The sequence below is a fragment of the Schistocerca americana genome, chromosome 2 (assembly GCF_021461395.2).
Source record: "Schistocerca americana isolate TAMUIC-IGC-003095 chromosome 2, iqSchAmer2.1, whole genome shotgun sequence".
Taxonomy (NCBI): Eukaryota; Metazoa; Arthropoda; class Insecta; order Orthoptera; family Acrididae; genus Schistocerca; species Schistocerca americana.
In genome coordinates, this window is record NC_060120.1 from 102071925 (window position 1) to 102085759 (window position 13835).

The window sequence follows — 13835 nt, forward strand, 5'->3', positions numbered from 1 at the left end:
AATTACCCAGAAGTACTTCGCACCTCGATGCTTCGAGCTGCAGACGCAGAGGCAGGCCCCATTTTCAGTTAATCTGCGTAGCGATGAGACGTTGCTGATTTAGCAAAAACGAAAAGTGTAGGTGCAAATTTTTTGAATAGCTCAGAATTTACAATTGTACTACAAAAATTAAGGTTCCAGCGGCAGTCAAACCGTCGCCTCATACACGTTCATCTTATAAAGCTAGAACGCTAACAATTTTTTTAATCAAAATCTAAGCGATGACGGTTTTTTTAATTAATCCCGAGAGGAGAGTCGGTGCAAAGAGGGTAGGGATTGCCTTCCGAGGCCTGGCCACAATGCCCAAGAGGTTTTTTTTTCTTTGAACAAGTTTGTTTTTTTATTTGCAAGTACGTATAGTTTTTATTTTTTAGTTTTTTATTTATTTTGTTTTTATTTTTATTGTTTTGGTAATCAGATCCTACTACCGACCCCGGGAGCTTCCGAGTCGTCTTCGCGCAAATTAATGGAAAGGGGACTCCCTCAAAACCGTTTGCTCGGATGATCAATCATGTTTCTGGAATCGTCTGGAAGTGTGTCTTCTGGTACTTGGAACGCCCCAATGGGTACAAGGATCTTCGAATAATGCGCCTAAATAATTCTATAGTCGTGTGCCATACAATGCATGATGGCGGAAGGCCTCATGAAACGTCGTCAGGTGGAACCACATGTCGAGAGCACTTTCGGGCACAGCTTGCAAAATATCTACATCTACATCTACGTGATTACTTTGCTATTCATAATAAAGTGCCTGGCAGAAGGTTCAATGAACCAGCTTCAAGCTGTCTCTTTACCATTCCACTCCCGAACGGCGCGCCCGAAAAACGAGCAGTTAAATTTTTCTGTCGTAGCCCGGATTTTTCTTATTTTATCATGATGATCATTTTTTCCTGTGTAGGTGGGTGCCAAAGGAATGTTTCCGCAATCGGAGGAGAAAAATGGTGACTGAAATTTCTCGAGAAGATCCCGTTGCAACGAAAAGCGCCTTCGTTTCAATGATTGCCACTCCTATTCAAGCATTCGGGAGGACGACGGTTCAATCCCGCGTCCGGCCATCCTGATTTAGGTTTTCCGTGATTTCCCTAAATCACTCCAGTCAAATGCCGGGATGGTTCCTCTGAAAGGGCACGGCCGACTTCCTTCCCTAATCCGATGAGACCGATGACCACGCTGTCTGGGCTCCTTCCCCAAACAACCAACCAACCTATTCACGTATCATTTCTGTGGCACTGTCTCTCCTATTTCGCGGTAATACAAAACGAGCTGCCCTTATTTGTACTTTTTCGATGTCATCCGTCAGTCCCGCCTGATTCGGATCCCACACCGCACAGCAGTACTCCAAAATAGGGCGGACAAGCGTGGTGTAAGCAGTCTCTTTAGTAGACCTGTTGCACATTCTAAGTGCTCTGCCAATGAATCGCAGTCTTTGTTTTTCTCTATGCACAATATTATCTATGTGATCGTTCCAATTTGGGTTATTTGTAATTGTAATCCGTAAGTATTTAGTTGAATTTACAGCCCTCAGATTTGTGTGACTTATCGCGTAATCGAAATTTAGCGGATTTCTTTAAGTACTCATGTGAATAACTTCACACTTTTCTTTATTCAGAGTCAACTGCCACTTCTCGCACCATACAGATATCTTATCTAAAACATTTTTCAATTCGTTTTGGTCATCTGATGACTTTAGAAGACGGTAAATGACAGCATCATCTGCAAACAATCTAAGGCGGCTACTCAGATTGTCTCCTATGTCGTTAATATACACTCCTGGAAATGGAAAAAAGAACACATTGACACCGGTGTGTCAGACCCACCATACTTGCTCCGGACACTGCGAGAGGGCTGTACAAGCAATGATCACACGCACGGCACAGCGGACACACCAGGAACCGCGGTGTTGGCCGTCGAATGGCACTTGCTGCGCAGCATTTGTGCACCGCCGCCGTCAGTGTCAGCCAGTTTGCCGTGGCATACGGAGCTCCATCTCAGTCTTTAACACTGGTAGCATGCCGCGACAGCGTGGACGTGAACCGTATGTGCAGTTGACGGGCTTTGACCGAAGGCGTATAGTGGGCATGCGGGAGGCCGGGTGGACGTACCGCCGAATTGCTCAACACGTGGGGCGTGAGGTCTCCACAGTACATCTATGTTGTCGCCAGTGGTCGGCGGAAGGTGCACGTGCCCGTCGACCTGGGACCGGACCGCAGCGACGCACGGATGCACGCCAAGACTGTAGGATCCTACGCAGTGCCGTAGGGGACCGCACCGCCACTTCCCAGCAAATTAGGGACACTGTTGCTCCTGGGGTATCGGCGAGGACCATTCGCAACCGTCTCCATGAAGCTGGGCTACGGTCCCGCACACCGTTAGGCCGTCTTCCGCTCACGCCCCAACATCGTGCAGCCCGCCTCCAGTGGTGTCGCGACAGGCGTGAATGGAGGGACGAATGGAGACGTGTCGTCTTCAGCGATGAGAGTCGCTTCTGCCTTGGTGCCAATGATGGTCGTATGCGTGTTTGGCGCCGTGCAGGTGAGCGCCACAATCAGGACTACATGCGACCGAGGCACACAGGGCCAACGCCCGGCATCATGGTGTGGGGAGCGATCTCCTACACTGGCCGTACACCACTGGTGATCGTCGAGGGGACACTGAATAGTGCACGGTACATCCAAACCGTCATCGAACCCATCGTTCTACCATTCCTAGACCGGCAAGGGAACTTGCTGTTCCAACAGGACAATGCACGTCCGCATGTATCCCGTGCCACCCAACGTGCTCTAGAAGGTGTAAGTCAACTACCCTGGCCAGCAAGATCTCCGAATCTGTCCCCCATTGAGCATGTTTGGGACTGGATGAAGCGGCGTCTCACGCGGTCTGCACGTCCAGCACGAACGCTGGTCCAACTGAGGCGCCAGGTGGAAATGGCATGGCAAGCCGTTCCACAGGACTACATCCAGCATCTCTACGATCGTCTCCATGGGAGAATAGCAGCCTGCATTGCTGCGAAAGGTGGATATACACTGTACTAGTGCCGACATTGTGCATGCTCTTTGCCTGTGTCTATGTGCCTGTGGTTCTGTCAGTGTGATCATGTGATGTATCTGACCCCAGGAATGTGTCAATAAAGTTTCCCCTTCCTGGGACAATGAATTCACGGTGTTCTTATTTCAATTTCCAGGAGTGTAGATGAACAATAGAGGGCCTATAACACTACCTTGGGGAAGGCCGGATATTACGTCTGTTTTACTCGATGACTTTCTGTCTATTACTACGAACTGTGACCTTTCTGACAGGAAATCACGAATCCAGTCGCACAACTGAGGCGATACTCCGTAGGCACGCAGTTTGGTTAGAAGACGCTTGTGAGGAATGGTGTCGAAAGCCTTCTTGGAAATCTAAAAATATGGAATCAATTCGACATCCCTTGTCGATAGCACTCATTATTTCATGAGTATAAAGAACTAGTTGTGTTTCACAAGAACGATATTTTCTGAATGCGTACTGACTATGTGTCAATAAATAGTTTTCTTCGAGGTACTTGACAATGTTCGAGTACATATGTTCCACAACCCTACTGATAATGGACGTTAGTGATATGGTCCTGTAATTCTACGGATTACTCCTACTTCCCATTTTGGGTACTGGTGTGACTTGAGCAATTTTCCAGTCTTTAGGTACGGATCTTTCTGTGAGCGAGAGGGTGGATATAATTGCTAAATATGGAGCTATTTTATCAGCATACTCTGAGAGAAACCGGACTGGTACACAATCTGGACCGGAGGCCTTGCCTTTATTAGGTGATTTAAACTGCTTCGTTACACCGAGGATATGTACTTGTATGTTTCTCATCTTGTCAGTTGTTATTGATTGGTATTCAGGAATATTTACTTCTTCTTGTTTGGTGAAGGAGTTTCGGAAAACCGTCTTTAATAACTCGGCTTTGGTGGCACTGTCATCAGTGACTTCACCGTGGTTATCGCGCAGTGAAGGTATTTATTGCGTCTAGCCACTGGTGTGCTTTATGTATGATCAGAATCTCTTTGGGTTTTCTTCCAGATTTCGAGACAGAATTATAATATAATGTAGCACTATGCCCTTCAGCCAGTTGACGGTGTTCGTTCTGGTGGTAGGGAAAGTAAACAGCATATTAACTTAGGAGTTCACTCCGGCTTGACAGACTCTGGCTGTCGTCGCAACAGGACCGGCAGCATACGTTGTATAAGATCCCAGCAGCTGCCCTTCGCAGCACATGCTAAGCGATGCCCATCTGAATCGACGATTGCGCAGTGCGGGCACAAAACGTCGTCGGTAAGAAGGATGGAAGGAGGCGCTGGCGTGTGGCCAATTTGCCTTTCACCACCACGAACTACAAGGAACGAGCGTACGGGTTCAGGTATGGGGTATGGACGGCTCGCCACAGCTTTGTCCAGCGTATTGTCGTGTGGTGCTGTTCGGCGTTGTTTCGGGGTTTTCGGGCTTGATAGATACGGTAGTAGCCTCTTGTGCTCGGCGCTCTCGTCGCCGGTAGATCCTCGACCATGTAGTTCAGCTGGACAAACCACTTGATCACTATGAACGCCAACGTTTGGCACCTACGCACAGATACATCAGGGACAGAACAAACGAGTAAATCTTCTCTTGCAATTTGCTCGGAACTACCCGAGTAGTGCGCCTTACCACTTGCACATAAAGTTGCTTAATGGCCTACTAAAGGTGAACGAAGTCTGAAGTAAATCCGTGATCCCAACGTCGTGGCGTCCCCTTGTAAGATAAATCCCTGCCTATCTACATTGTGGTAGTATAGGCATTTAATCCCACGTGAATGGGTACAAAAAGTGTTTGGCATAAGGCAGTAATGCAGCACAAGTGTCCAGTAAGATAGGTACTGACTCTTCGACAATCTCTTTCATTCTGAGACAGGGTTTGTTAACTGATCTTGATGTATGGAATGTCTAACACAAAACAATAAGATCGGGCCGGCGGCCGGTTGCTGGTGTGTCTAAGTTCGCACCGATCACGACATGTGACAAATAACATGGCCACACTGCTAACAAACGAAGTCCGACTAACTGCACAAACTGGCAACACTGTGGGATCTGGCAGTTCTTGGAGGAAATCTTGTCTTCTGTTCAAGCTGTTTTCGGTCTAGCGATGAAACGCTCGTCTTCTGACTGCAATTTCTCGTGTCTAAATCCGCCCGTTACCTAAACTTTTATAGCGCCTTTCGTTTGAATGCTGACATCCTGAATGTAATTTTCTCCTCCTCCTCCTGCCAGCGGAATGGGTGGGCCTTTGGTAGTCGCCCACGTCCAGTAGCTTAAGAGGTCTCGTGTGACGAACCCCCAGATTCTGAGTTTGTTGGTAGTTCGGTATTTAGTAACAGAATGCATGCTGCAGGTCGGGATGTGTTTTTGATAGTTAAAAGAAGAGAGGGAACCTTTGAGGAAGTTCCATCTTTTTGATGCCAGAAGGGTTTAGACGACATGGCAGCTATATTAAAATCTGTTAGGCGGTTGGCCGTCCGGGATGGCCGTGCGGTTCTAGGTGCTACAGCCTGGAACCACGCGACCACTAAAGCCAAAAAGGTTTAGACGATATTGCAGATACATCAAAATTTGTTATGCGGTTGTACAGTGGAACTAGCGACCATCTGCACGAAGCCAAAAGAATTGGCGAATATGCCACTGGGACGGAGATTCATACCACCTTGAAGTACAGAAAAGCTCTTGGGACGTGCAGGCATCTGGTTGACAATCACAAAAACGAATTTAAAGCTGAATAGGCTGAAGAAGGCATTGTTGACGTCCACGGTATAATAAGAGGGGTGTATGGCGGTCTGGTTAAGCCAGACCCGTTTATAATTATTTTTAACACAAACAAACTTCCAGGGCACCTCAAGGCAGGTTTCCTTCGCCTAAGTGTGAAGCCTTATGTCCCCAACCCAACGCGCTGTTTCAAACACCAAAGCTTTGGAGATACTACTGTTGCATGTAGGGGGGAAGCCACTTGCAGCAAATGTGGAAACGCCGCCCATAAAGGAATCGCTTCTTCATCTCGTTAGAAGTGTGTGAATTGCTCTGGGAATCACAGTCTCTAGAGCAGGGACCGAAGTGTATATCCTGAAGAACAGAAGATATAACAGCTGAAAACTACGAAGTGAATCCCGTATAGTGAGGCCATGAAGATGCATGAAGCCACGCTGCCCTCACCTCCCCTAGAACATCGTGAAAGGCGGTGGTTGCCGAAGTTCGGATCTCCGTGCAGTTAAGCTCCGAAGCATCCTGAGAAAGAAAAATAAAAGCCAAAGTCAAAGCATCAACCGCTTGCAGAGATAGGAAATAAACTATCTGACGACGTCGACGTCACTCTCTTTGTCGTTTGTCACGATTCGCCTATAGAGTGGATTAATCCTGATGTCGGCCTGGGGCACTCATGTCACCCCAAGACCTTGCATCCAGCCACTACAGGCTCCCCTCCAATGCGTAGAGGCACGGTGAAATTGCTACATCAGTGATAAATGGCTCCCATACTACAGTGAAACATTAATGGGTTCATGAAAGATGTGGAGGAAATCAAATTCCTAGCACAGGAACTCCCCCTATGCTTGTGTTTGCAGGGCACGAATTTTAAAGCGTCTGACGCCCCTATACTACGGGGCAATACCCATCACCACAAGAATGACTTTTCTGGGGAAAGTATAAAGGAATGGGTGACTGTGTTCGTAATAATGTGTACCACTCCTCTGCACAACTCCCTGGCTACTTACCGGCAAGGAGTTACACCAGAAACTCATGTTTGTCGAGATCACAATTTGCTCACTGTATTTACCTTCGCAAACAGCAATAGAGTCTGATGCTCTAACAGACTTCTCCTACTGATCCTCAGGGTCAGATTTTGGAGAGCCTGATGATGTTTCACGAGCTATACCTCCTCAACTCAGGCACTCTCACTGTGCTGCTACTGGGTCATCCTCAGGCATCGTCTTCTCTTTCTACTCTCCAGAACTCGCAGACGCTGTACAGTGGTAAGTCACTGTAAGTCACTGATGACCTTCATTCCAGTGACCACTTCCTACTCTGTATTCACCTACTGCATGGAGCTCTCCCTGAAAAGACATGGCCACAATGACTGATCAGCAGAACTGACTGGACGCTGTTCAGCCAGATGGCTGAGTTTTAACACCGCGACAGCGTCCAGAAAGTGGGCGAAACATATCACACAAGTGATCCACCATGCCGCTAACGTCTCCATTTCGAAGTCTTCAGGTCATTGTTGGAGGCAACCTGTCCCGTGATGGACTGATGAGTGCCACTCAGTAATTCGGGTCAGACATGCGGTTATGTGACGGTTTAAGTGAAGTCCAAAGGCATAAAATCTCCCAGCCTTTCGAGTGTCAAGGGCCAATGCTCGATGCATCATCAAGACGAGCTGTAAAAGTTCATAGCTAGTTTTCCTAAATTCTGTAAGCCATTCCACTTGTTCTGTTGTAAAATAGAAACAAAGAAGAAGATTTGCTGTAAGGACAGTCATTTGCCAATAGCAGCAGTGCTGAAACTAGGGTGTTTCCAAACAATGCCCTGAGACATCGTCCAGACGATGACAGACCATTTTGTAACGACTATGTCAATGCCAGCCAGAATCGGACGTTCCGTCGCTACCACGTGACCGTAAAGAGGGGCCAGATTGATTTCAGATCCAACAATTCTGAATCGTACAACCATCTTTCTCCTTGTGGGAGCTAGATTCTGCACCGTCTGAGGCTCATGATATTGCACCCAGTCACGACCAAATCCGGGACAGTATGCTTTGGCATTTGTCAGCAGTGTTAAAGGAAATCCACCTCGAATATCTTGATTTGATGTGGCATACAGTCCACTTTACAAACTCGTAGAGAGAGTTTCGATAGCTCTCCTCTAACTACCTGAGAACCGTACGTGTTCCAGTAGTTACCAGAGCTTCGCCTTAACGAGCTGTGTAGGAAAGAACCTAGAATGAATGGTTAACAGTCGTCTAGTCAGGATGCTTGAGACCAAGCAATTCCTTAGCCGCTCTAATCGTGGATTCAAGATATTTCGATCCACTGTCAAAACTTTGACCGTGCTAGAGGCGGATGTCCATTAGCCTTTCCTACATATCGTAAAAATTACTATATCGGTATATTCTTTGACATCAGTAAGGTGTACAACACCACTTAGAGACACAGTACTGTACGAAAGCCACACCACTTCCTTGACCACATTCGTATCTTTATAGGTCATTCCTCTCTAAGCGCTTTTTAGGTCCCAAATTGTTGACGTGCAGTCGGATCGTTTTGAACAGGAGAATGGTGCTCCTCAGGGGAGTGTTTAAAGTTGTACCCTCTATGTCACAGCCACAAACAGTATCATATCTACAGTATGAGGTCCTGTACAGTGCGTTTTATTTGTGGACGATTTTATGGGTTCCTCTTCCTTCTCCATTGCTGCAACAGCGACTCGCAATTGCAGCTTACAGTACAGAGGATAGAGGAGTGGGATGTCAAGACGGATTTTCATTTTCAGCGGGGAAGTGTGTTATTTTTTTTACTCCAAATTGTCATGGTTTCCAAATATCAAGGACCTGAAGACAGAGACCCAGAAGGCACTGAACATCTGGGAAGTGTTTCAGCCGCAGGTCCTCGGAAGTAGACAGGCCGCGTCAGCTCCAGTTTTATAGGGTTTTCGTGCGATCGCCACTTCTCCATGAGCGCACAGTGTATGGATCAGCGTGGCTTCCTTATCTGAAGATTATTGACGTAATCCACCATGGGGATATTAGACTGGCCACATGTGCTTACAGGACCAGGTCCATGCCCAGCCTCTGTGCTCAGTATGGGGAACCACCAGTTATCATCCGGCGACAACTTCTCATGGTGCGTCAGATATGTACATTTTTCGCTACTCACAATTCACGAGGATACGTTACTGTTGCTCGTTCACCTACCAAACGCCCCTTTCTCAAATTCCACGGGTAACGAGGCCGTTTGGGATCTGCGCAAAGTGTGAACTAACATCACTTGCGTTCAACCCCAAGTCCTGGATTTTACCCCTTGCCACCATGGTTAATGTAGAGGTCCAGAGTGATTTTAGATGTAGTGCAGTAAAGGAGTGGCTACACTCCCGCATATGTTTTTGATAAATTGTTTTACGTTATTTCAACTGAACACCACAATTCTGTAGCTGTATTTACGGATGGGTCTAAACAGGGTTGGTGGTTGGTTGGTTTGGGGAAGGAGACCAGACAGCGTGGTCATCGGTCTCATCAGATTAGGGAAGGATGGGGAAGGAAGTCGGCCGTGCCCTTTGAGAGGAACCATCCCGGCATTTGCCTGGAGTGATTTAGGGAAATCACGGAAAACCTAAATCAGGATGGCCGGACGCGGGATTGAACCGTCGTCCTCCCGAATGCGAGTCCAGTGTCTAACCACTGCGCCACCCCGCTCGGTCTAAACAGGGGGACTCTGTTAGTTGAACTGTTGGTTTCCCTGATAGTGTCATAATGTTCCGATTACCTCACGAGTTTATTGTATTTGAGTATTTGACGCGGAAATATATGCGATCTTGTTGGCACTGGAGCATGTGAGATGTGTTGCTGGTGCTAAATTTCTTGCCTGTTCCTATTTTACTCCCTGACTCTCCTTCACGCTCTACAACGCTTGTACCCATCACATAAAGTATTGCGGATCACATAAAGTATTTCGGAGTACCCAGGACGGCATTCCCCGATTACAAAGGCTGGGGCAGGGTGTGTCTATCTACTGGGTGCCAGGGTACATGAGTATTGCCGGGAACGAAAGGGAGGATGTAGCAGCCAATAAGGCGTGTCGTTATCCTTTGTTTCATTGTACCATCTTCCTGCATCCGTCGCCTCGCCGTTGATTTACAGAGTGATGCAGCTTTGGGAGGAACACTGGCTGGAACTGACAGCCAGTAACTGTGTCGGGTAAAGCCCAAAACGCAGCCGTGGCAATCCTCCTTACAGTCACGGAGGCGTAATACCGCCTTTATTCTCCTTCGCATAGGCCACAGCCCTATAACGCATAGCTTGTTACTCCGGCGAGAGGACCCTCCATTGTGTAGTCCTTGTGGCGCGTAGACCACTGTGCGCCACATTTTATTAGGCTGCGTTTTATTTTCAGACAGAGGGCAGCGGCAAATGTCCGACATATCTGCTCTCTATTTAAAGTGATGTTCAGACGAATGTAGAAAGAGTTTTAAGGTTTTATGGTAAGTCCGACATGTTTCCTACAATTTCAGGGAGATGTTCTTAATGAGTTAACAGGGTGACTGGCTTACACAGGTTTCTTGTAAGTCGTCAGTCAGTCGCATTTCTCTGTGCCTTTATTTTAACTCCTCTATCATTTTGCTTATGTTTTAATCTCAGGTATAGCACCTTTCACTCTTTCTCCATTGTTCTTCGGCGTGTGAGATAGTGACTACGCAGGTCAACACGAGTGAGATGGTAATGAGTGAGTGAATGTCATTTTGTAGGTTTGTTCCTCGCTGTGTGACAGCCTTTTTAGTCATTTTACCCACATTCATTTCTTTTAATATTTGTGAGGGTACTGATAACGTCGTCTTTGAGCGCCCGTGAACACCAAACACACACACACACACACACACATATTTTGCATTTGTGTTCACTATGATAAACTTAAGGGAAATCTAATATACAGCATTATAAAACATTTACTGATCAGCATAGGGGAGACATAGAAAAAAGCGCAGTTTACACTCGTTCATCAGTAAAAGAACAGAGACAGAGGAAAGCTGTCCCATTTTCTTCTTCAAAGTAACAGGGCATTAAATTGTGCGCAGAGGGCATCGTAGATTTTCCTAGAAGCGGACGGTTGCTTAGTAGTTTTTGATTGTTTATGTTTTACGGATGCGCAAAGCTACGATACTATATAGTTTTCCAAAAAGATGTTCCTACTAGTAAGGTATTATACAATTTTAATTTTTCTTTTCTTAAAGACCGGAGGTGGCCACTCGACTTACTTTGGAAGAGAGAAGGAAGGTAGCACCTTGGAAGGAATTATTTGGGCCACACTCGAAAGTAAGAAACAAATTTCAGCAGTGGTTTAATAAGGATCTCCCAAGCCGCTTAACTATCCACCGACTGAATGAGAAATTTTTGCACACCAGGTCTGTGACCATTGATTAAGCCAGCCGGTGTGGCCGAGCGGTTCTAGGCACTTCAGTCCGGAACCACGCGACCGCTCCGGTCGCAGGTTCGAATCCTGCCTCGGGCATGGATGTGTGTGATGTCCTTAGGTTAGTTAGGTTTAAGTAGTTCCAAGTTCTAGGGGACTGATGACCTCAGATGTTAAGTCCCATAGTGCTCAGAGCCATTTGAACCATTTTGAACCATTGACTGTAAACAACTGCGTCCAAGAAGTGTTCTAGTGGGAGATAACATCATAACTGTTAAAGGCACAGCGTTTAGGAGCCCAGGAATATCAAGTATGAGATTAGCATTGGAAACCGGAATCGCTCGGACAAGTATCTCGACAGTTCTCCACCTCGATCTGAGAATGAAGCCGTACCACATCCAAACGACACAGGCCCTGTCTGACGATAGTAAAACTGCTTGTGTACGAGCTGCAAGTGTTATTAGAAATAACTAAAATGGAATTATGTTGTATTCTTTACGTCGGATGAACCCATATTTCATGTCACTGGCAACGTGAATAAGCCCAGTTGCGTCGTTTGCAGCACAGACCATCCTCCCCGAAAGTTAACGTATTGTGGGATATTTTGTAGTTTGGAGCACTTGGTGCCTATTTTTCGAACTAACACACTAACGGGAGATTCCTACCTAGATTTGTAGCTGAACTTCCTTGTCGATATCTTTCCCCTCCCCCGCACTCCGTATCGTAACATCAGGTTGCTTCCAGCAAGATGGTGCACCACCACATTATTCCTTAAAGGTTCGACATTGCCTGAGTGAAACATCTGGTAGACGCTGGACTGGAAAGGGTGTACATTTGGCGTGACCATGACGGTCACCCGATTTGACTCCACGTGATTTCTGTCTCTGGGAAATGGTGAAAGAAAGTGCGTCTGCAACATAGCCAACCTGCATTTATGAGCTTAAAAGAAACACGTAACGCTATATGTCCATTCTACCTATGGATATGTGTGATGATCTATATTCTGCATGATGAGAAGTCTTTGCAGATACATTGAGAACCACGGAGTACAGGTCGAAGAAGAGCACTAACGTTATTTGGAGTTGTGTACATATGGCGTGTTTCTGTATTAAAATAAGAATAAAATACTAAATAAAATAATAATAAAAAATAAAATAAAATTCAATCTCGTATAAGTGGTATCATCGTTTTGGGCAACCCCGTATAAATGAGCTCTGGGGTTCGATTATGATGTGTGATAGGTATTTATTATCTGATGCAAGGTTCCGTGGTGCCTGTGTACTCAGAAGACGAACAAGAAAAAGTAGCGTGTGGTAGTCACGTATATTTTTCCTGGCCACAACCAACCAAGAAGGACTGACATGGTCGTAAAGACGGATCTTGACGATGTAACCCACACGTGAATATACGATTACTTCTAACTGTCCAGTGTTCTCACTACCCATCGCTTGGAGGATTACATCGCAATAGTGGAGGTTCGGTGGAACGAGTGATTAGACAAGATTACCGTTACAATGAAATGAAAACCTTAGCTGCTTACAGGCGTTGACATACGTCAACGGGGACAGATGAAAATGTGTGTCCTGACCGGGACTCGAACCCGGGATCTCCTGCTTACATGGCAGACGCTCTATCCATCTGAGCCACCGAGGACACAGAGGATAGTGCGACTGCAAGGACTTATCTCTGGCAGGCATCCCGCGAAACCCACATTCTCAACGTATTGTCCCGCACTACATTCGTAGTGCCCCCGCCCATTATACTCATTACTCGCGGCGCGTTGCCGATTCCCGTGAGAGTTCGGGCACTGTTTGTGCATTCGCACAGAAGAAGAAGATGGTCAAGTGGTCGGTGAGCCTTAACTATGTATATACTAAGATGGTATCTGTTCTTTCGGACATGTCCGAAAGAACAGATATCATCTTAGTATATATAAGACTACCTTTCACATGTTGCGAAACATTTTAAGGGCATAGAGACTAGCGGAAATTTTATTGTATAGAGCGACAATATTTTTGCGCGATTGAGACGCTCATCCGCAGTTACACTCAATTCATTCACTGGGTTTTTGAGTAGGTATTGAAAAACCACCGAGAAGAGTAGGAAGCAGCTGTTAGTGGAATTCTGCGTTATTGACTTTTTCATTTTTAATTCTGAGGTTTTGTGCCCAAATTACCACTGATAATAAAAATAATCATTCATGTAGATTATCTCAAAATTGGTGTCTTCGGGCCTAGTAGTTAGGTAAAGTAGCAGGTCTTCAGCATATAAATATTTCCAGGACGATAGTACCGTCGGGATATCATTGACATATAAGGAAAACAACCGACCCCTCTGGCATTCCTGATAAAACATGCTTCCACAACGACTTTTCATTCCGATACAGAACACATTGCTGTCTGTTCAAGTAATTTTCAAACCGCTTCAGAGTACTAGCTGCCAATTTCAGCTTTAGAATTTCTTGAGCAGCATGTCATAGTTGACGGTATTAAACATTTTGCTGAAGCCTAGGAGTTCAAAACGGTGGCCTATGGCATTCTTCAGATCGTCATCTACCTTCATTAATGCCGTATTTTTGCTATGCTGTTTACGAGAAAAGGGCTTTTACTTGTAATATGAACTG

General features: G+C 46.1%; 1 non-coding gene across 1 annotated transcript; it reads right to left on the reverse strand.

Moving 5' to 3' along the window:
• Positions 1-12791: 12791 nt before the first annotated feature.
• Positions 12792-12866, reverse strand: Trnat-ugu. The gene has a single exon. It is a non-coding gene; the product is annotated as a tRNA-Thr (tRNA).
• Positions 12867-13835: the final 969 nt, after the last annotated feature.